General features: G+C 37.8%; 1 long non-coding RNA gene across 1 annotated transcript; it reads left to right on the top strand.

Annotated features, from left to right (window-relative positions):
- The first annotated feature begins 16324 nt into the window (after positions 1-16324).
- On the top strand, positions 16325-17582 carry LOC145156891 (uncharacterized). Its single transcript, XR_013736961.1, has 3 exons — positions 16325-16480; positions 17142-17246; positions 17483-17582. It is a non-coding gene; the product is annotated as an uncharacterized LOC145156891 (long non-coding RNA).
- The last annotated feature ends 3773 nt before the right edge of the window (positions 17583-21355 follow it).

The following is a 21355-nucleotide window of genomic DNA, read 5'->3' as shown; positions in this document are numbered from 1 at the left end:
TGAAATCCATCTTCGCGATCAGAATCAGCATGTACTTAATAGAGTTAGACAATGGACTTTACCTGAAGTAGAGCCAAACTTATTGACTTTAACATCCTTAGGTAAATTTGGCAGCTTCGTAACCAATGCCCCTTCCTTTGGCAATAGTTACCTATGGATCCTTGATAATGGGACTATCTCAGACTTCGCCTCTCTCTTTACCATTGGGTCAACCGAGTTGACTATGGCCCATCGCTTTCCATTGGGAAGAGAGAGCTTTACTGGATATCCAATTTCATCATTGTCAATGTCCATAGCGTTTTAGGAAGTTGATCTTAGCAAATAGATAAGATCATTAAGGGTCTTGTCTTAGTCTGTTTCATAGGATTCCTAAAAGAACTCACTATGCGACTTAGAAAGTAGTTGAGCCACCAACTTTCTCAAGACTTTGACACCCAACTCTCCCGGCTTGTCAATATGTGACTACATCTCCAAGATGTGATCACACCTAGACCTTGCCTTGCCAATAAGGCTTGAGTGACCTTAAACTTTTTAGGAACTTATGGGTTAGGGAGAATAATTGGAGGAGGTGAAAGAAGTATGATATCCATGGGACATCATCTTCATTTAGGAAAGCTTGTTTCAAGAGATTTGGGAAGATCATAAATGTCTAGACCAGACATCTTTTTGGGAGATATTCAAGATAGTTGATTTAAAGTCCTTAATATGACACCCAATATGAAATATTAAGGCTAGGACCCAACAAACTATTTTATAACTTAGAAGAGGGATGCCGTAATCCAAGCTATAAAATATTTGAAGGTAGGTGAATGACGATTCACCAATTTCCACCATGAAAAACGAAATAATTTATTAGGTTTTAATTGGATTTGAAAGTCCTAGATCTTTGAGATTCATTGAACTGTTCAAAGGCATGTTTCAATCTCGAGTGTGCCCTTCAGGTTTTGTGACTGGGATGCCGAGGATCACAAAACAAGGTGTGAATAACCATGCAAATATACTTGGTACCCTTAATATTTACCCCTTAATCAGTGTGCCGGTTAACCACACACGCTGCACCGATACTATGATAAATATTAAGTTACCCTTTGCCTACCTTGTTAAGTCCAGGTTAGTGTGCCGGTTAACCACACATGCTCCACTAACGACTTAAGCAAAGTGCAAAGTGTAATTTCATGGGTTAGCACCAAATTCACATTTTCCTAAGTAACTAAGATTGGGTATTAATAAGAGTTTAGTTACTTAGTATTTATCATTAATACTTTTAATGAAAGGAGAATTATAGTCCTTGTCCTACCCGTTCGGCTAACGACCCTCCACCAGTCAAGGAAGCGGTAGGTGAGAGTGGACACCCATTAAACTGCCATTTTATAGGCAGTAACCTTATACCCCCCCTTATAGACCGGCTTCGTGAATGAGGCCTACTAACGGTAAGACTGACTTTACTCTTATACATATATATAAATATTATTAACTTATAATATTATAAAGTATAAGGGTTGAATTTTAACTTTTAAAATTCTGAGGGCTAACTTGGAATTAAAGTATTTATAAGTGAAAACTTTTCAAATTCCAAAACTTGAGGGCAAGTTTTGAAACTATTTAAAACTAATTAGTTCCATAACTTATGAGTTTAAAGTAGTTTTAATTAAAAAAAAAAGCTCTTCAAGTTCCATATCTTGAGGACAAGTTATGGAAGACTTTAAACTAATTAATAAAAAAAATAACTTTTTTTATTGTAACTTATGGAACTAATTAAGGTTACACTTTTTTTTTTAATTTAATGAAGAGACTCTTGAACCTCCATAACTTGAGGACAAGTTATGGAGTCATAAAACCATTTAATTAGAACTAGACTCTTCATTTTGTAACCTTTGCCAACTTTTATGAGTTTTATGATTCTTAAATGTGACTTTTCATATAACTTGAGGACAAGTTACAAAAACACACTTTGGAATCAACTCTTAGATTAAAATGGATTGAAAACAACTATTTCACACAACTTTTTTATTAATCTAAGAACCTCATAAGAACAAGATAATTCAAATCATCAATCTTCAAGAAATTAGCATGAACATACAAACTAATACAAATCTTGAAATTATGACAATTATCTTAGAAATTGGATTAGCATGAACATTACCACATCAAAAACAAGTTTATAAGTCCAAAAACATCTTAGGGTAATGTTCCTAGTCCAATTCCAGCCAAAACAATCGAATATATGCATCCAACTCGATTTTTCAGCTACTTTTGCAAGTATAACAAGAAAACAAGCCTAGGCTCTGATACCACTGTTGGGTTATGAGCATTCTAACACTCCTAAGTGTACATGCAACCCTAAATACCTTGGATCTATGTTTTCTCTATTATACATACAATTATGAACATCCAAGGTATTATCCTAATCTAGCATACAAAATAATAAATATAACAAGATAGAATACATACCTCTTTGATGTAGAATGTCTTCATGAAGCTTGAGTGCCTAGTGCCCCAAGTGTGATACCTCAAATGGTTCACACAACACCAAATACACTTGGAATAACTTGAGAGAAACTTGAACACTCCTTGAAATCGTCTAGCCCTCACACTCACACATTAGTGCACGATTTCTTGAGCCATGGGATTCTTTTATATGGTGGCTATTAGGGTTACACCATGTAACTCATAACTTTACCCATTCCTTATGCTCCATGGATTTTAACCTCCATGGAGTATCCATGGGTCACCCCATGGACTTAGTCCAACATAAGGAATCTTGGATCACAAGCCCACATATATAAGAATGAATGATTTACACAATCAACCCATATATTTAATTAGTCTCCTTTTGATCACTTAATTAATTCCAAATTAATTCTTGATCAATACTAATTAAATAACCTTATTATTATATTAGAACTTATAATATATTAACCAACCTTAAGTGTTATTTCTCTCATTATAGTCTATCCAAATTCATGATGCCATGCAACCCAAATGGACCATGCCGGGTCGGGTCAAGTCTTACCAATTATAGTTATGGACTTAGACATTAATCCAACAGCTGGCTCCCTGAAGTTGGTAGAAGAGATCATCGATTCGAGGACGAGGGTAACGGTTTTTTACTGTGATCTTGTTCAGTTCTCGATAGTCGATACACATCCGAAAGGATCCATCCTTCTTTTTCACGAACAAGATCGGGGCTCCCCAGGGTGAGGAACTCGGTCTGATGAATCCTTTGTTGAGCAGCTCATTGAGCTGACTAGATAGCTCCTGCATTTCTGCTGGTGCTAGGCGATATGGAGTTTTAGCTACGGGAGTAGCTACGGGGACTAAGTCGATGCGAAACTCGACTTGGCGTTCAGGAGGAATTCCCGGAAGATCTTTTGGAAAGACATCGGGAAAGTTGCAGACTTCGGAGATGCTCTCGAGGTCTTTAACTTCCTGCTTTTCGTTAATGACGTGGGCTAGGAATGCATAACACTCCTTCCTCAGGAGTTTCTGGGCTTTGATGCACGAAATGATACGAAGGTTTGAACTGAGCTTATCGCCGTAGATCATGAGAGTTTTATCAGAGGAAAGATTGAGACGGATGGCTTTTTCATAACAAAGGATATCAGCATGATTGGGGCTCAACCAATCCATGCCGACGATGACATCAAAGCTTTTTATGGAAACATGCATAAGGTCGATGGGTAAAGAATGATCATTTAGTGTAAGGGTACAGCCTACGTATATCTCATTTGTGCTCTCTTTCTCACTGTTAGCCATCTCGACGGTAAATGTTTCGGTTAAGGGTTGCGGTTTATGTTTAAGAAAGTGTTTAAATGCATGGCTAATAAAACTTCTCTCCGCACCAGAATCGAAAAGAATGTATGCGTAAGAGTTGTCGAGGAGGAACGTACCCGAAACAACTGTGGGATCAGCGACTGCCTCCTCGCGTCCCATCGTCAGTACTCTCCCTGTGCCACCAGCTGTTGTTGCCTTGGGGCAGTTTCTCTTGTAGTGCCCGACTTCTCCACAATTATAACAAGCTTGACCGACGCCTGCTCCAGATGTTTGATTGGTTTGTTGAGCGGGTGCCTTGCAAAATCGAACCGTATGCCCCTTTTTGCCACAGTTAGAGCACGACATTTCACGACATGGGCCGGGATTATGGTGGTAGTTACATTTGTCGCACCGAGGAAGGGTACCAGCGTATTTACTGGTAGGTGCTTGAGTGGCAGGAACAGCAGTAGGAGTAGTAGCAGCGTGGACTGCTACCGTATGCTGCTTCTTTGAGGGCTCCTGCGAATGCTGACCCTTTCTCTGTTTCCAAGATTTTCTTTTCACACCACTCCCTTTAGCCGGTTCAGGAGCGGCTGTCACTTCATCGATCTTCTCCATGATCTATGAGGGTCTGTGCCAGACACTTGGCGCTATCAAATGTAGTTGGCCGAGCAGCCAAAACATTTCCTTTGGTCGGCTGGGTCAGTCCCCAAATGTATCTTTCAACCTTTTTGCTTTCCGGGGTGACCATTCCCGGACAGAGAAGTACTAAATATTCAAACCTAGACGTGTAGGCAGCAATATCGGAACCCTTCATTTTTAGGGTCCAGAGTTCGTGTTCTAGTTTCTGCATCTCGTCCCGTGGGCAGTACTCGGCTATCATGAGTTCCTTTAGGCTTTCCCAACCCATAACATTTGCCACTGGTAGGGTTAGGGATTTGACCCGACCATTCCACCAGGTCAGCGCCCTGTTGGCGAAAGTGCAAGCGGCGAACTTTACTTTGTTGGCTTCAGAACAGGCACAAATTTCGAAAATGGACTCAATCTTTTCGAACCATTGAGTCAGGGCAATGACACCTCCAGTGCCATCGAAGGATGTGGGTTTTGCGTTCATGAAGTCTTTATAGGAGCACTCCTTCTGATGCCCCTGACCATCTTCATGATTTTGGGGATGGGTACCACTCCCCTGCCCGCTAGATCTGCCAGAATTCATTTGGGACATCGCGGCAGCCACAGCAGCAGTAACAGCTGCCTGGAACATAACGGGATCGAACTGAGGGGGCGGTGGTGGTGGTGGAGTGTCGTCGTTTCTCCTGATAGGTCTCTTTCGGGAGGCATCTTGTTCTAGAAACAATCAGGAAGAAGAGGATGGTAAGCCCTCTGGAATCGGATCAAGAGATATGAAGCAATAGATATATCTCACTATGATAGTTAGAGTGTTCTACTAAGCGATAAACAAGGAATAGCTATCAATGCAGTTCGGTTATCGCTAAGAGGAATAAGTAGCAACACTAGGAATGAATCCCTACAATGTATTCGGTTCTGATTAAAATACTCCTATAGTATTTTAAGTTGGATGGTTTCTGGGTAAGTTTTAGGCCTGTTGCAACACCAAAGTCACTCCCAAACACATGTTGGTCATGTCTCGAATGAATATAGTTGATCAGGCTATATTGACCCTAGACATGATTACATAACTGCCCAGGTTTAACCGTAGTGCTCAACATCCAAAATACTTTTGTTTCGTTCTACACATGATACGGATTCTGGTACTCGGGTATACTTGTATACTTTTTGTAAAAATACTTATATCTTTAAAAGTATACTTTTAGTTCAGAGCACTTCAGCCCCTTAGTGTTTATAGTTGTATACCATGTAAGGTTCGGTATACTTAGTTCACTATAAACAAAAGCTCTGATACCAATCTGTCACACCCCGAAACCGATGGCGGAAACGTTCCGGGGCGGAGTGACGTCATGTGTAGTATCACAACAGTTGTATAGCAAGCATAGTAAACACAACCATTACATTATCATATGATTATTTACATTGTTCAAAAACTTGGTTTATACATATCAGTATATAGCAAAAGTAAAGACGTGACTTCAAAATGCTCCGTCTTCTCCAAAAGTTGACTGAAATACCTGTCTATGGTTGCCCTGAGAATACAAGCAGTTTTAGAAATATCAGCATAAAGCTGGCGAGTTCATAAGTGGTTGATTCTGGTGAAAGACATGTTTCCTTTGTTTTTATGAAAAGTTATTTCCCAAGAAAAACCCATATTTTCTTATGAAAGAAGTTTGGTTATCCAGTTGTTAAACAGTCTGTTTATGAAAAGTTATGTTATTCCCGAAAAACCCTATGTTTTCCTTCAAGGTTGATGGTTGGTTATCGATTCCGAAATGAAGTGTACAAGTATCTACCATACTTGTATTGTTAGGTATAGTTTTCCTGAAAAACTCTGTTACTCCCAGTGAGATGTATTAGCTTTATTATGAACATAAAACTAATAGTAAGTAGTGAACTAATTCCTAAGGGTACTACTGATACCCTCTAGTAATCAAAACGGTTATTACTTTGAGGTTAGTTCACTAGGTTCATTATTACCAAAAATGTAAATCTCCATTATCTAAGTTGCGAGTTCTATAACCATACAATAAACTGGATATGGCACATACGGTGGCCAGTATCTTTTATGACATTGTCACCCGTAGACCTGACGGTCCAACTGTAGCTAGCAGCGAGGTGTGGGGTAGTCAGTCCCGTATAGATCTATACACAATAGTCACGCTCTCCCTCCAGGAGATTCTGGTTACAGGGATAGTCATACACTCGCGTATTGCGGTGGAGTGTTACCAAGGACGTGTCTCCAATCTTAAGATAACAAATTTACAAGTAATAATATAGAAAATCCTGTTTATGAGTGGTATGAATCCTGTGTAAAATATAACATTTTATGATAATATTCACAAGTTTCCTTGCTCTAGTTTGAAAATCTGATTCTACGAATTGATTTCTTATTCGGTTGGTAAAACGGTTTTTCTGAGTTAAAAGCATGCTGATCATGTAAGTATTTCATACGAAATAAGTTTGGAGTACAAGTTTCCTTGTACTTTTGCTTGTATTCCCCCCCCTTGAAAACATGGAAAACTCAGTAAAAGGTGTAGGGGTATGAACTCACAGTTTATCGTAGGATCCGAAAGCACAATTAGTTACGAGTGTTGAATGTCAACCGAGGTTTCGCACGCGAGTGGATCCTAATAACATATAATAACACATATATGATTACACTTAGGGTATATAGTCACTATTAAACACATGTACACCTTAGGGACGTGAAAACACTTAGGTTTAGGTGTTACAAACACCTATTGAAGTCCCCAATGAGTGTAGGGCCTTAGAATTGAGTGTAAGGTCACCAAATCTCGACTTTTATGAGTGTGCGGCCAGGTGTGCGGCCAGGGTGTGTGGCCAGAGTGTGTGTGCGGTTGCACACAGGAGTGTGCGGCCAGAGTGTGCGGCCAGGCTGCGTGTGCGGCCGTACAGAGGGCGTGTGCGACCGTACTCTTCACTTTGGAGAGTTTGATGTGTGTGTGGCCACCTTATGAAGGTGTGCGGCCGTACACCTTCAAAGGATGAAGAACACGAAGAACACTATGAGTTTTATGCTTAGATTCAAGTGTCTTACCACTATAACAAGCTGAATGATGAAGTGGTTCACTTTTTTGAGGCCCTTAGAGTGTTCTTGGATGATGTTTCTAGAGAGAGAAAGTAGAGAGCAGCCAAAAGAAGGAAATGAGTGAATGAAGGGGGTCTCTTCCAATATATAGGGTCGGGTGTGAGGCTGGAGGGTGTGTGCGGCTGGGTGTGCGGCTGGCTGGCCGCACACACCTTCTTTGGTGTGTTTGGCTCGATTTCGAGATGCTACACACTTTTTAACCCTTCCTAATACTCATATCCAGGTTATACTAAGCCTAGAACACTCACATAGACCCATAATTTCGTTATAAGATAGAAAAATGAAGGCTAACTTTGATAAAAATGAAAAATGTACACGTTAGGAAATTTCAGGTTGTCACAATCACCTTGTGCCATAATGGAGCATCATGATGTACAAGTGGGGCATCATTAACACTAATGGCCCAACAACCATCATGGTGGCACAACATGGTGTAATCCTTGAGCAATACCAACTTCAGAGCATCCTTGAACTATCTTGAGCATCATAAAGGACTTTATAGCATAGTTGGCTCATCCAGGACCAAAATGGTCCAACTTGCGCCATCATGGCACAACAACAACTCCATTGCGCAACACCATCTCCAGATGGCGCAACAACAACTCCAGATGGCGCAACAAGAAATATAGATGGCGCAAAAGGCTTGAAGTGTGGTGCAAGAACATCAAGATTTGAGCAACAACATCACCATGGCGCAACAGGCACATGCATGGCACAACAAGGCCATGCATGGCGCAACAACAAGCCTCATGGCGCAAGAGTGAACATGATGGCGCAAGAGCATCACTCTTGGCCCATCCCTTTATCATATAGGGCAACAAGGTTCCCTTGTTTCTCCATATCACTCCCTCGTGCTCCAAACTTCTTCCAGTTTCTCCAAACCCCCCTCTGTATGATCTGTTCCTTTGACACTTGATCCGTTCCTTTGTCAGGCGATTCATTCCTTTCTCAGATGATTCGTTCCTTTGTCATATGCTCCATGAACCCCAAGTGCTCCATTTAGTTCCAAGTGCTCCAAACGCTCCATGAACATGAATCAAATGCTCGAGTCATATTTAACAGTATGGTTTATCACTTGCAACCACTTTATTTTGTAAAATGATATTTTTAATCACTTTACACTTTAAAAATATCACTTTCACCTCCTCCAACTTCAACTTTGTAAAATGTCACTTTCTATTCATTTTCTAAACTTTCATGTTTATCAGTTGTCCCCATAGTATATATAATAGTATGTTTTCCCCTCATCTATAAATGCATTTTCCACGCATCTATTTGTTAAAATGTTACTTTACGTGTTGTACTATTTGCTTTTACACCATTGTCATTTATATAAAATTTTGTCTATATAACTTTTAATATAGTTGTTAAATGTTTGCTAAATGCTTCATATATGCTTAACACATGCAACCCATCATTCTTCAAAATACATTGTGAGCACCGCAAGTTACCTCATATGTATGACAATGTAAGAAACTGTAATATAAAAACCTACGACAAAACGCGAGATCAACTACTAGTAAATATCTAAAAAGGTACGATGAAAAGCAAATGATAACTTTTCAAACTATGATTGTGGAGCTTGCTTAAGACCGTAAATAACTTATTTGAGTAAATACCAAATAGTGTATTTTTATACTGATTACATAAGATTATAAAAATTATTGTGGTTTATATGTATCGATAAATGATAAAAATGATTTATAATTTATAATTTATCATTTGTTAGCATGGTTCTAAAAAGCGCGTTATGATGCACCTCAAGACGTGTCATGTCTCGAGGTGTGGTGTAGCCGTTATAAAAATGTCCAAGACGGGTTTGTTAAACGTGACGTCCAAATAATGTGTCATGATGTGCCTTATCGCGTTATGACACAAGTTTTTTTCAAGGCACAAGTTTTTTTTTATTTTTTATTTTTTTAATGATCGGGCTTAAGATAATTGAGTTTTCGTTAACATTTTTATATTAAATATTTTATACTTTTAAAAACTTGATATATTTGATAAAATCCAACCATTATATGTTTATCTTTTTTAACATATATAAAATACCGTCAAGCTTACGTCGGTTAAGTAGAATCTTATCTAATAAAGTTACTTTCTAAAAAAATTATAAAGAAAAAATGAATCAGGGCCCGGATTGGATGGTGAAACCCGAATCCAAATAACAGTCAACAGTATCACACACTGACACACACACCACACTCGCGCGGATGTCATTGCTACTGAAAAGCCCTAGATAAAATAAAAAGGGTTCGGAATTGAGACTTGGGGGTTTGAAAGAGCCATGGCAGAGCGCAGTAGCAACGAAGACCAACATGTATTGCCTTCCAAGCCAAAGCGAACTGCTGAAGACGACGGCTTCAGAAAGAAGCACCGGCCAGAAAGTTATGCCGATGACGACACCTCCGCCGCTGTCGAAGAGAAAATTGTCAACCAAACTTCTAGTGGCGGTGTTCAAATTGATCGGAAGGGGAAAGAGACAATGAACGATGATATGGGTAAAGGGATAAAGAAGGTGGATTGGGGTAAAGACATAATGAAGGTGGATATGGGTAAAGACGATTCTTCCGATGATGACGGCGCGAGGGAAACTGCCGATGATGATGCTTTCAAAATTCGCTCCGCATCCATTTCTAGGCGTTAAACTCTCCAACGATAAGGACACAAATGCTTAAACTCCAAGGAGGCTAGCCTACTCTCTTTAAGAACTCAACTTTATTATTACATTTCTAGCTTAGAACCATGTTTGCCTACACAAAGGTTTTACAAACAATGTCGCTAGTCGCTACTGTTGAAGGGAACACATTTTTAAGCTGTAAGAAATTTTAAGGTTCTCTGAGGGTTTGAATATGCTGTCCTTTCAATTGAGCTACATGATTATTGATATCGTTTAAGCCACTCTTACTGTTAAATGGCTAGTTATGGCTAATTATTTCAGAAAAGAGGGACAATAGTAAGAAACTCAGATGGGATCATATTTTTGCTCTCTTTCTTTAGTTCGTTTATAGTTATCCAATAAAATTAATAACACAGTTTAGCCTCTGCATCAACTTGCTGTTCACCATCATCATTTTGAATCTCACCCTGTTCGTTTCCATTTGAACTTGGAATATACATGGATTTTATTCATTCATGAATCACGAGCATTATCATTTGTTACAATAATTGAGAATTCTATCTTTGAATCCAATGTATGTTCTGCTTTTAGTAATCCAAGTTAAGGAAGAGTTGATGTTATTAATATTATTATAAACATCAATGAGTAGTTATGTATGTGGTCTATGTGTTCTAAACACTCCTAACCTTTTAAATGTGATATGGGCTACTTTCCATAGATTATATCACTGTCTTCTATGCATAACATAGTTAATTAAGTAATTTCATATGTTTTGAGTTTGGGTCCATATGGTTTAAGACTTCTTAAAGCAGTACCTTAAAATATGGTTGTTTTTAAGGTGTTAAACTGAAGAAATCTGTGTATTGAAAATCAGGGATAACTTTTCAAAACAGATAAAAGTGGTTATTAGGTTTTTGATATGTTGCATACTTGTTTTGACCGGTGAAACCTTCCTTTTTTTTTTCTTGCATCTTGTTAGTTTATAAACAATCAACGTATTAAATATGATCACTAAGCTATACAATTAGAATTATATCTATTCATGTAAGTAAATCAAATTATAGGATGTAAACATCTAAATACACTCCTTATGTATGGCATGTTTACTATGTCGCTATTCTTTCTACTAAATCTTTTCGACCCCGAAATAATCAATAGATTAAATATGATCACTAAGCTATATACTTTAAATTATAATCTGTTCATGTAAGCAAAACAAATTCTAGGATGTAAACATCAAAATACACTCCTTATGTATTATAGCATGTTATCTTTATGGCTATTATTTCTACTAAATCCTTTTGACCCCGAAATACAATCTGAATCGACAACCTCAAGTGAAGTTTCATACTTCATTCTTTTCCCAAAGAGTTTGAATTGCATCCAAACTCAAGATTACTAAAAGCATCTCCAATATTGGTTTATCGTATAGTTTTTTTTTTTACCATTGGAGAGTGTTACATATTTTGAAGGTTGTTCCGACTACTTATAATTTATAAATGGTTATTGTTTTGGTAGACCCCCTGTTCATATCACTTTATGCAAGAAGAAATAGAAATTAGTTGTTAATCAGTGATAGAGTAAATTACAGTTTTGGTCCTTTTGGTTTGATTAGAATCACACATTTGTTCCAACCTTTGAAAGGTTTATAGTATGCATCCCTTTGATTTTAATAAATTATGAAGTCCGTCCTTCTGTCCATATAAAAGGAATATATAGATGTATGTTCAAATGAGAACAAAATGGTATTTGAGAACATTTGAGAACAAAAAGAAAGCGCGTCGTTTAAGTTTTACTCTTGCTTCTTCAAGCACAAAACCAGTGGTCGTGATGTTTTCTACGGTTCTAGTCTTTTCTGTTGGATCCCTAACCTCTCTATGAAGCGTCTCTACTACAACAGAACGATGATTTTGAGTCAGATATCCATTTGAAACATTCAAATTTGCTCGATTACAAATTGTTGGAGGGATGGCGACGGGATTTCAACTCAAAATTGTCATCTCTAATCGATTTCATTAGGCTTATGGTTTACTTGCGGTTTCCCCACCATATACTCCGAGCTCAACTTCACTCATCGTGGAAACCAGGTACTTCTATCTGTGCTCTCCTAGTACTTACCCTAAGCTTATCGCTCAATAAAACTATTGTTTACTGAAATAAGAAGTCCATTGTTCTAAATCAATAATCGATTTCAACATATTTCAATGCAATATATTGTTTACACGATTTAGCAAACTGTCGAAGACTTGAAGTATACAAATAAGCAGAACTCTAATTGGGCATAGATACTGTATGTACTTTTGTTAGAAGTATTTATTGTTATCCATTTGAGACATTCAAGTTTGTGACAGCTTATAGATTTTTTATGAACACCAAGTGTTCGATGAAATACCTCAATGACCTCCACAAATAAATCAAGAACAAGGTGGTGTATTTATTGTTGCAGTCTATAGGTGCTTGTTGACTGTTTTTTTGCTGAAATAGCATTATTTTGATGTCTCTGTTTAATTTGCCTCTTTTTTTTACTGGACTTTATTTCCCCAAACATATTCAACAACTTGAATGTTTGGTTGTTGAGATTATAAACTAGATTTTATATTCTTGCATAGTTTCCCTAAACATATTTTGATGTCTTTGTTTAATTTGCCTCAGTGTAGGACTCGTTTTTCCTTCCAAGAGGTGACTTAAAGAGCTTAATGGGTTAAGTTGGCAACTTAACCCTAATAAGTGTAAAGGTGGAATTTTATGTGAAAATCCTTAACTTTGAACCCTTATTAAGTCAAGCATTAAGGCCCTTAGGTTAAACTGAATTTCACATCTCAGCAGCCTAATAAGTAACCAACAATCATATAAAAAGTGATAAACTTAAGGCTTAACCATTAAGTCCTTAATAGAACACCAAAAATGATTTAAAAGTTATTATGATCAATTTTCCCAAATCTGTCTTCCAACTTCTAAAATTCCTGCAAGTCAATAAGAACACCTAAAAATCATGAGACTTGGTTTTTTTTTTTTGGAAATCTTAGTGTGTCTAGTTTCTTCAAACTTTGAATCACATTTCGAAATTCCAACTCCTTGAGCTGTAAAATTGGCAATCTTCATTAGAACTCCAAATGCCAAAATTCCAAATCCTATAGGTAGATATGGATGTATAGTTTCCCACATATAAAGGGATTGATGTAATTCTTACTAGATTGGTAGAGTTTATTCCAAAAGAGTTGAGTGGTCCAAAAAGTGACAGTTTAAAGTTACTAACTTGTAAATTTAATATAAAATCAACCTATATATGTTTTATGTTTTTTTTATATGACTTTTATGATATATAGTATTAATACTCAATATATATATATATATATATATATATATATATATATATATATATATATATATATATATATATATATATATATATATATCTAAATGTATAATATAATATTATCTCTAAATATTATTAAAAGAGAACCTTAAATTCTAAAATGAAGAAACAAGGACCCTTGATTATATTTCACTCTTTAGATCTCCACCTTTGGATTATTTTGATGACGTCATCCTACACCAAAATACGTTTTGCTGACATATAGACCAAAATACGCACGGTAACTTCCTCCTTACTTTTCATTCCGAATCCTAATTTCATTCTAATCAAGAGCGTATATCGACATGAAGTCATTTTCTTCTTCTTATGGATGTAGCTGTGATCGATTGGAAGGATTCGAAGTTCGAAAAGGACATACTTTATGAAGACATTAACGCTCCTCAATGGATTTATTTCTCCAGTCATGATCATCCTGTTGATGATGAAGCTCGGGGCATTCACAAAGCGCCGTTGAATTTTAGGGTTTTGTTTCTAGGGTTCCTTTCTTCTTTCTTTTCTTTTCTGGTTTTCTTGATGTATTGAGTGATGTCGATGGCAACACACAATCGGAAAGCTTCTGGAACGACGTCGTCACTTGCAAAGCGACAGACATTGTAACGACCCAATTTTCACGTCCAAAAATTTCATTTTTAAATCATTACTTGGAAAAACATTTGAAATAAAACATCATCCGATCATATCATTTCGTAAAATATATCTCATGTCTGAACCAAATCATAAAAATAATAATAGTAATGTCAGAGTACAATCCCAGAACATCTCATAGTGCGGAAAACCAATGTGTGTGTGTATGATGTGCCGCTACCGCGCCAGCTCCTTCCCCTTCGCTGAAGAGGTACCTGAAACAAAACTGTAAACTGTAAGCACGAAGCTTAGTGAGTTCCCCCATCGTCCACATACCATACAATCATATAGCATACATACTGCCAAGCATTTTTGGGGTGCCCGACCTACCCGGTACGGCCATTCTGGGGTGCCGACCTACCCGTGCGGCCATTCTGGGGTGCCGTCCTACCCGTGTCAAGCCATTCTGGGGTGCTGACCTACCAATGTCGAGCCATTCTGGGGTGCCGACCACCCTTCGGTCCTAACAACCGATCCTCGGGGACTATTTCACCCCTTACTACTACTTTCACATATATCATAACGTAATCTACTGTCAGACATATCTGGGGTGTCCGACCTACCCTTCGGTCCTAACAACCGAATCTCGGGGACTATTCCCCCTCCTACTACCCCTATCTCATATAACATATCATGTTAGCAGCTAAACATATCATAACATACTGTTAGGCATATCTGGGGTGCCTAACCTACCCTTCGGTCCTAACAACCGAACTCTATCACTATCACATATCATATCACGCTAGCATATAACATAACAGGTAGTAGCAACACAGATGAATATCACAAAGACAAACATCTATCATACGATCCCTACTGGTGGGCCGGCATTGTGGCCGTAGACCCACCGTTACTGGAAGGTAACTCACCTCGTAATCTGGCTGCTGAACAAACTGATGGGGAAACTATCTGCTGCTGCTCCGGTATCTCCCCGGCTACAATTTCCCATAAATATACTCAATCAAATACTGATAACTATACTGAGGGTAACATGACTATTTTACCCCTGGTCAAAGTCAAAGTCCAGTCAAAGTCAACCCTCCAGACTGACACTACTCGCCGAGTCAGCCCGTTGAGTCGTCGAGTCCTTATATTCTGAAACTCTCATAATGCGACTCAACTCGCCGAGTCACCCCAAGACTCGTCGAGTTCAACGATCTCTGAGTCTCATCCTGCTCAACTCACCGAGTCACCTCCTGACTCACTGATTCGAGGCTTAACCAGAAAAGGTTGCGACCAACTCGTAGAGTCATCTCCCAGACTCGCCGAGTCCAAGGCAAATCTTCAACAGACTCGCCGAGTTGTTCTTCCAACTCGTCAAGTTCCTGCCTATCTTCATCCAACTCGCCGAGTCCACCCATGTGACTAGCCGAGTTCCTACGCGACTCTAAGTCTGATATCTAGCCCGACTCGCCGAGTCATCTCCCAGAATCGCCGAGTCCATACGTGTATCCTCATAATCTCGAGTCACAGAGCTACTCATTTGCTCCAAACAATAGATCTGGGATCCTATGGCTTGATTAACACGTAAAGTTTCCAACTTTACGTGTATATATGCATCCATGAAGGTTTTAAGGCTCAAAATGCACTAAAAGAGTAGATCTAGGGTTTTCATGCAAGAATGGTTCCATAAAGGCAATAGATCTGAGCTTCTAGAGCTCAAACCTTGGTATATCTGAAGGCTATTCGACTCTACATATTCTCTATACCATTAATAAGCCAAAGATGGCAAAACAAGCTACTTATGAGATCTACTTGAAGAAGGATAAAGGATTGAGGTTAATACCTCAATGAAGACTGTGATACCACAAGGAACTCGGATCTACTTGCTTCCTCCTTGATTCCTCCTCCTCTCTTCTCTTCTTCTTACCCACAATGAACCAACAACTTCACAAAGTGAGAAGTTACACCAAAAGTGGTAAGGGACGGCTAGGGTTTCGTGTTCTAGGTGAGAGGGGCTGTAAAGGAACCCTAGGGAAGAGAATGAGACGTTTAAATAGTGCACAAAGTCCCGGATTTAGGGTTTTTCTATTCAGACCAGACTCGCCGAGTCCACTCGCCGACTCGCCGAGTCGGTCACTTACTTTACACCCGGATCCCGCTCCGACTCGTCGAGTTCCTCCCTGGACTCGACGAGTCGACCCTCTTTAACTTATGGTTTTCCTTTCCTTTCTTGACCTTTCTGATCTCGAGTGTTACATACATCATGTTGTAATCTTAATGTGTTTCACTTTCAGTTCAAGAAGGATTATTTGGGTACCCTTTTTATTCCATTATTGCTTTTTTGATCGTTAAATTTGGATGCAGGCCCGAGAAGCTGCAATTGTAGCTGCACATGGAAAAATGGTAGATTTCCAAAGAAGAAAGAGTAATTCTTATATCTTTTATCACTACCCTTATGGGCATTGGCCACCAGAAAAGCTTCATAGTTAGCTTCATAAGGTACATTAGCGTACTCTTCCAAGGTCTCTGGCTCATTGTCATGGGTTTCATGCTTTGGACTAGAAGCTTGATTCCGAAATTAGTAGAGAAGCAAACCAACGGGAATAAGCAGTGATCTTTAATTTCCAAAAACCAGGAATATAACCAGAAAATGCAATAGAATATAAAAGAATTCTATTAAAATTCTGATGAAAATGCCCCTGTATGAGCGTCCGGAACAGCGACATGAAGCGGATAAGCTCAATGAAAAGAATACCATCCACAATGTGACCAAAATACCCCTTGGACAAATACGCATAATTAAAATGACAGGCTCCGACATTCCTTATCTTCTTTAAATCAATATCACTCATATCAAAATACTTGTGATTAGTCTGGTGTCTTCTGGTTATTCCGCTGAAATTTCAATTTTTACAAAATGACGAATATACCCTTTAAGTCATTTCTTGAATAACCCTCTTTTATTAATGTGTGGTTGATAAATATTACTTTCAAAGGTCAAACTTTCACAGTGTGTGAATTTAGTATTTTTTTATCATTGCTAGATAGTTTTTTACTAATTATTATTTTTACACCATGTATTCCAGGCATGTAAAAAACTCAACCAAATTGAGCTCTCTTATTGTGAGATTTATGCCTCTTGTGAGCCCTGTCCTATGTGCTTTGGTGACATTCTTCTTTCAAGAATCAAGGTGCATTTTCCTCTCTAATCCAAATGATATCTTTACCCTTTTGTCTAAAAATGAGAGTAAAGTTACAACACTACAACCTTTTATGTTTTGCTTTAACAAAGAGTGTAAATGACCATTTTACCCCTAAAATCCAAAAAAGGATCCGTTATTTAGTTTATTTATGTGAATGCAGAGGTTGGTTTATGGGGCAAAAGCATAAGCAGCAATTGCAATTGGGTTTGATGATTTCATTGCAGATGCATTAAGAGGCACTGGATTTTATCAAAGGGCTCATATGGAGATTAAAAAGGCAGATGGAAATGGAGCAGTTATTGCTGAACAAGTATTTGAAAACACCAAAGCCAAATTCTCCATGTATTGATTTCATTTCATACATTTTAACATTTCACATTTTCAACATTATTATTATTTCTCCATTGTTCTCAACAATTGATTACAGAATCTCAAGTTTTCTTTCATTAGACACTTCTTTCTAAAAGTCAAGTTGTTGTTCAAAAGAATCCATTTCTTTCTAAAAGTCAATCCGTTGTTCTTTCTTTATAATTTTTTTTTCAATTGACTGACAGTAAATGAAAGAATAGTTAATTAATTACAATATGTATTTATACCAATTATAATGCAATTAAATCCTTGTGGTATTCATATTTGGATTTCCATGTGAAAAAAATTGCACTTAACATTCATACCTAATGTAAATTGGAACCATTCCTTCAATTTTCAGTAGAGTTTTCCTATGTTCTTACATCATTGACACCATCTCTCTCTCTCTCTCTCTCTCTCTCTATTTCTGTATGACCAAGGGGCAAAATGGTCATTTTTTAATCAAAGTATGTTGGGTAAATGATATTAATTCCATGTAGTATCATATTTTTATATTAAATAACAATAATTTAATGTTCTTTTTGGTCGGATGATTTTGGGTTCAATCATATTCTGTGGGTTTATATTGGCCAACATGTGGTCCATTGTTGGGTTGGTGATGGAAAAGCAAGAAGGTAATAAAACTGTTTACAATATGAAGCATTAAGCACTCAGAATCGATCCTGGACCGGGGACGAACCGAACCGCATACCGTTAGTAGGTCCGATGATGGTTCTTCAAAATAATGAATTTCGGTCCTTCGGTTTTCGATTTGATTCCAAGGAAAATCGGAAAACCTGCATGTAAGAACCAGGAACAGGTTTGTATTCCATGATAGAATTATTGATTTCCATACCTTAATTATACGTGATATATAGGTTAATTAACTTAAATTGGAGTGATTTATGTTTCTTTTATATTTGCTATATTACTATTGTCTCACTTTGACATGTAAATTAACTTAAAGTTGAAAATAAGAAAGATAATTTTATAAAAGGCAGTATATATTCGAATTTTTAATCCATGACTTCTTTGACTATTTTTGTTTATAATGAGCTTCTTGGAAACTCAAAAAACACTGTAGAATTATCCTTTGTAAATTTCTTAAAATCAATATTTTTATTATTTTATCTCATCATGATTTCGGTTTAATTGTAGGTCGTTGTATTCCACAAGTAGGACTAGCAGGCAACATCATTAAAAAAGAAGCATGACAAAAGTCCAAACGTTGCTCCACACAACTTCAAAGCAATTGTTGTAATCCCAAAGACTTTTCCATTTATTTTATCTCAGGTAGTAGAAGTCTCTTCTTTTACTCTGTTTTTATAATCACACTAGGGAACACTTGCAAATGGGTCAAAATTCATACAAATATAAGAGGAAATGAGCCTTATAGTTGGTGGTTCCAACTTTGAGATGAAATCTTCTTTATAGTTCTCAATAGGGATTCAAATGGTAATACAAATCTGTATGAACTCATGTTATACTTGGTGACTTTGCATGTAATTACTTAAGCAATATGCTTTCATTTCCACTCTTTTTACCAGATGTGCAAGCAATATGATTATTTAAGGATTACGCATTTACACCGTTCTACTATGACTAAATTGTTGTAGATATTAGGTATATGGGTCGATATTACTAATTGTTATGTGGTATTTGAAGAGATGCTATAATTTGTTTTAAGATGTTACTTTTTGTCTTGGATCAAGTATGCACATGTTTGGTTCGTTGATTTCCGACAGAATCCAATGGAATTGGAATGATGGATTCCATTCCATGGTTTTGGTTGCCAAATCGATGGAATTCAGTTCTGTCACCACTACGATTTTCATACAGGATGTGTAACACCGTAATTTTTCAAACAGATTTTTCATCTTAAAATCGCATACTTTTCATAACATATTGTATGGAAATCTTGTTTATTCAAATTACAAAACACAACTCCATTAAAAATCCAGGATCCTCAAAACATAACTCTTTCTCTGGTGTGTACAATCAAGCCGGTGCCTTCCCGCGATTCCTGAGAACAACCTGAAACACATAACACATAACACGATAAGCACGAAGCTTAGTGAGTTCCCCAAAATACCACACATAACACATATTAGCCACTCGAGGCTATAACTCTGTGGGCCCTCTGGCCCTAACTCTGTGGACCCTCTAGTCCTAACTCTGTGGACCTTCCGGTCCTAACTCTGTAAACTCTGGAATACACACAGCATAAATCACATAGAAATAATGCAGTGCAACACATCACATACATATCATACAAGATACTCTGTCACATAACTCTAATTACCACTCAAGGTAAAGTATAGTGAGAAGACTCACCTGACAAGCAGCAAGTAAATACCCTCGCACCTGAAACTCGAACTAGCCTCCGCTTAGCACAAAAGATGAATATCTCTAATCAATACTCTTCACACGACCCAATAAATGAGGGCTATTCTTCTTTCTCTAACTCTTGAATTGGGTAAAAGACCATTTTACCCCTCCATGGTCTCCATTACTCATGTTGACCAAACCCCAGAGTCAACAGAAGTCAAACTCGAGTCAACAGTCCATGTCTGACCCGACTCGCCGAGTGCACCCTTGCGACTCGTCGAGTCCACTTACTTTCCTCAGAAATCTCTTGACAGTCCAGCTCAGCTCGTCGAGTTGACCCCCAACTCGTCGAGCTATCGCATGCTCAAGCTCATCGGGACAAACCCTCACTAACTCGTCGAGTCAACTCATGGACTCGACGAGTCCCCTCGGTCTGATTCCTCATTCAGACGTCCAAAGTCAGATCTCTCATTCCAAACCCTAGATCTAGCCCTTTAAGACACCAGAGACACATAAAGTCTCGACCTTTACGTTCATGCATGGCATAAATGCCTCAAAATGCCAAAACAAGCCCTTCTTAAGGTGTTAAGCACAACAACCCTCATTTGGATGAATAAAGTTGGGACCTTTGGACTCTAGGGACCTCACAAGGTCCAGATCTGAGGACTAAGCTTCTAGCTAATCCATTTTACTCAAAGTCCCAAACCAAAATGATTGGCAACTTACTTTCTTTCTTTTTGAATTTAGGAAGGTTATAATTAGTAACTTGACCATTCGTGTAGTGATTTTTGAGATGGACACTAACTTCATTTTTTCCATTTTCAAAATTATTGATGTACATTCTTAATTGTTTAGGTTATTTTACTTTGTCAATTGTATACCTTCTTAACTGTTTATGTTATTTTTCTAGTGTCGCAAATCAACATTAATATTTAGTGCTTTTGCATCTTGAGTGAGGATGCAAAGGAGGTTCGATAGATAGATCGGGGGTTAAACAAATGAAAGAGTAAAAAACTTGTATTAAAACAACACCGAATAGAACCAATATAAATCTTGGGTGCTCCTTACTACAAGTGATATGTGTTCCCCGCGTTTAACGCGAGTTATAATCTAGTATAATATTATAATACCACCATAACCATCATTTGAAATAGCAGAATAGATCGCTATTTAAATTCCAACCGGGTAAAATATAAATTAAAGGGCCTAATTTCCAACAGTATATATCTGGTTTTGTTAATAAAGCCGGCTCTTCGCCCTTTGCCTCCTAAATGAAATGGGCCACTGTGAAATGTAAACTTTATTTAACTCATATATATAAGTAATATAAATAAGAAGCGCCCACAGCAACCAAGCACACAACTAAAATCCTCTCCCCTCGTCATCGTTACTCCGTTAGTTTTCTCTCTAGCTCAGTCAAG

This window comes from Lactuca virosa, chromosome 2 (genome assembly GCF_052849685.1).
Source record: "Lactuca virosa cultivar CGN04683 chromosome 2, Lactuca_virosa_CGN04683_v6, whole genome shotgun sequence".
Taxonomy (NCBI): Eukaryota; Viridiplantae; Streptophyta; class Magnoliopsida; order Asterales; family Asteraceae; genus Lactuca; species Lactuca virosa.
Note: the sequence above shows the minus strand (reverse complement) of the source record. Positions and strands in the feature narration are given on the sequence as shown.